The following is a 3,868-nucleotide window of genomic DNA, read 5'->3' as shown; positions in this document are numbered from 1 at the left end:
TGGAAGGTTGCGGGAGCATTGGTTAGACCAAAAGGCATAACCCGATAAGCATAAATTCCCCACTCCGTTGCAAAAGCTGTTTTATGTTGATCTTCCAGTGCTATGGCTAGCTGGTTATATCCTGAAAAACCATCAAGAAAAGAGTATGTTGTTTTCCCTGATACACGCTCTAGAACATGATTAGTTATCGGCAGGGGATAATTGTCCCGGATTGTTGCAGCATTCACTTTCTTTAAGTTGACACACACTCGGAGTTTTCCGTTCTTCTTGGATACCACCACAATTGGAGATACCCAATCGGTGTGTTCAATCTCATAGATGAATTCAGCTTCCATTAGCTTATCTATCTCTTCTTTGATTCGCTTAGCAAACGTATCATTATATGTGTATGGTCTCTGTCTGCTAGGCTTTGCGTCTTGTTTCAGTGGGATTGTGTGTTGGCATATCGATGGGTCAACTCCCTTTAAGTCCTTATAAGACCATGCAAACACATCCCTATACTCTCTGAGAAGACTCAAAAGTCTCTCTTCCTCGCTGGATACAAATCCGTGGCTATGTACACCGGTCTAGGTGTCTCCCCTGGAGCTGCTAAATCAACTTTTTTTGCATCCTCCGGTCCGTCATAAGATTCGTTCTCCCTTCTCTCTCGAATAGGTTGGGTTAATACCACCTTCCTATCCTCTATTGTGAATTTCCTATAGTGAGAGGGAACATCCATGTTTTCCTTGATTTTGGCGTTTCCGTCCTCTCCACTCTCAATTTCTGTCGTCCAAACTTCTTTCAAAGTTTTCTTGAGCTCTCTGTACTTGTTTCTATGTTCTAACTTGGACTCCGTGTGTTCTCTTTTGCGCTTGTTCTTTTCTGATTTTTCTGTTTCTGTTTTCGTTCCATTCCTTTGAACTTGATTTCTTGAGCCTCTTTTGTCTTTTCGTAAGCTCTTTTGATCATTGCCTCTCATTCTTCCAGAAATCTTGTCCTTAACACAATCTTCCGCCTTTACTAGCATTAGGAATTGATTTTTTTCTCTTATTCTAGGCATCGGATTGGTTCTAACCCCCTTTGTTTTTCTCTTTGCTCTATAGCGTTTCTGGCGTTGTTTAGTTTGGTTCGGAAAATCATAAAATCTGACATCCGTTATAGTTTCTTCGTTTCCGCTTGAATTGTTCGTTGACTCATTGTCTGCTTCATTTCCCCACTTAGGATGATCGGGAATGTCGTGAAACACCTCCTCTTCATCTTCCTTTTCCAGTGTATCGTTCTTTTCAGTTTCTTTTTCGAGTACAGTTCTCAACATGAAGTACGGAACCACGTCGTACCCGTCCTTGTCGCAAAATTTCGTTGTGGGACCATCCGGAATTGCACAAACATCTAGGGTTTCTAGAATGTGTGTCCATTCTAATGGTTCAAGCGTGTCCTCTGGAAAGGGTTCTCCTATATAAGTTTTGTCTTCGATAGCCCTTTCTAAAACACATTCTTCTCGTTTCAGACTTCCACATTTCAAAGCTCCACACATCCATAACTCCTTGGGCTTACCTAACCAAGCTGGAAATTCGGATCCTGCCAAAGTAGTTGAATCAAACTCCTCTACCGGTGTTCGGTTCACATCTTTGTATCTATGGTCTTTCAGGTTCACACGTGTAGTGGTTTCCATATTTCTCAGGTATAGGTGATCGTAGCCCCAATCTTGGACCATTTTCAACTGTCTCATGAATGGTCTTCCCAATATGATATCATAGTTATTCTCCTTGCCAAAATCGACAATAGCAAAAGTATGTTCGTATTCAATGCCGCAAAAAGTCACTACGACTTTCTCTAATAACCCCATAGGTTTCTCCATGTGTCCATCTGCTAATTGGAGTTTCAACCTAGTCTTCCTTATTGCTGGTTTCCCCCATTTTTTCCAGATTTCTTTTGTAGCAATGGCTACCCCAGCTCCGCTGTTTAGTATTGCCATCGTGTTCACGCCTTGGAATTCAACTGGTAAGGTTGTATTCCCCTCCTCACCTTCGCAATACTCTCCGACCTTGTTTAAGGGTATAGACTTAGCGTTCTTTTGTGGTTTACTCAGCTCTTGTATACCCTCTTTCAGTCTCGATGTTGGGTCTTTTATCCCGAATTTCTCCAAGCATTTTCCTACAGTGGTCCACATATGTGGTCTTAGCCTCAAAAGCTCAGCTAGAGTGATAGTGCATGTCACTGGTGTTGACAAGATCTCTATCAATCCTTGCGAGTCCATGACTTTTTCTGATGAAATTCTTCGTGAGGGAAGTGCTTTAATCTCGGATTTTTCTTCATACTCTCCTAAGTATGAAGGTAAGGTTTTCAGTGAGTGAGGTTTGCTCTCCATTGTTCTAACAGAGCCCCCATCTCCCCAATAAGATTGCAGATCCAAGTCCACTTGAGATCCTGCCTCAAATTACACTATGGGAGGGTTCCTGATGTCCTTTTCCCAATTTGTCTGATTAGCTTGGCAACTTAGCTCGTTTGCAAAGTTTGCCTCTCTCACTTGTTTCCAAAATTCATTGTAATCCTCATCTCTTCCGTAAGACCTCTGTATGACTGGATGAAAACTCTCTATCTCCTGATCGGTTGTGTTCAATACTATGCGGTCATCCTTGTGTGTATTTTCAGGCTTTTGTGCACGGGGAGTCTTTTCAGCTACCCGTGAAACAATAGTCTCTTCCAGAATTGGGTTTTCCGTTCCACAATTCATTGTTTCTTTTGGTGGTTCTAATAAGGCTTGTGCAGTCTCGATCATTCTCTGGCACATTTCAAGTCTCTGCTTTTCCAATTCCGCGTTTGGGTATGTCATCCACCTCTGTTCTTGTGTTTGGTTGTTCTTTAACCTAGCTTCGTAAGCTCTCATCAGTGCGTCCAATGGTTCATGTACTTTGTCAACTAGCACTGATCCCCCTGAGCTTAAGCTCGTTGTTTCTTTGATACTCTTTTGTTTCATTCTTTCCGGGCTCATCTCTCGTTTCCCGTTTTGACTCTCAAGTTTTTCTAATCTATCTTTAGTTCGCTTTAGTTCCTCAGCTAGAATAGCGTCTTCACGTTCTTTTCTCAACTTCATGCGTGCTTTTCTAGCTTTCCATGTGTTTCTTTGACTCCGCGGTCCTTGACTAACCACTTCGGTCGCTAACTTTCCATTCTCAGGTTCTCTGGTGGTTTTCTTAGCTTGAGCTCTAGTAACAACTTGCGTTGGTATCAGAGTTTCATTTTCAGACCCACTGCTGGTAGGAATAGTTTCTAGCATATTCAATGTCGTCTTTTGCACTTTGTTTGGATTCTTTGAACAATCCTCAATGAAGTGAGTAACCCCACACTCAGTGCAATAAGCGTTAATTCTAATGATTTCCGTATGTGGACAAACATTCATCAGATGGTCACCTCCACACTTGTAACAGGGTCCTAGTGCTGGTCTTGGTCCCATTTGATTCGTCCTTTGTGGATAGGATGGTCTTTGTCATGTTAACCCTCCATGAGCTATGAACATCAATGTTCTTGCATCCAAATTGTATCTCTCTTCATCAGAAGCACTTATAACTGTTGGTATTCCAACATTCCCAATCATGCCCCATGGTTCTGGTTGTTTGGGTTCTTCTGGTGGGTAATACACAGTTGGAGACATGTGTGCACCAGATTCTTCATAATAGGCTTGAACAGGCACTAAGGCTTGTTCTTCCTGATTCTCTAAGGTTGGTGCATATCTAATGCCCACTGGTCTTGCTCCTGGTAAAGGCGTTTGTTGTCCCAATACCGGTTGCGGTCTTTCGATCCCCATAGGTCCTGGTACATTTCCCGTTGGGTATCGAGGTACTGGATGTACTTGAGGTGGTGCTAATTGAGCAGGAGGTGCATACTGACG

Source organism: Adiantum capillus-veneris, chromosome 10 (assembly GCF_014529385.1).
Source record: "Adiantum capillus-veneris isolate H3 chromosome 10, ASM1452938v2, whole genome shotgun sequence".
Classification (NCBI taxonomy): Eukaryota; Viridiplantae; Streptophyta; class Polypodiopsida; order Polypodiales; family Pteridaceae; genus Adiantum; species Adiantum capillus-veneris.
This window is presented reverse-complemented; position numbering follows the sequence as displayed.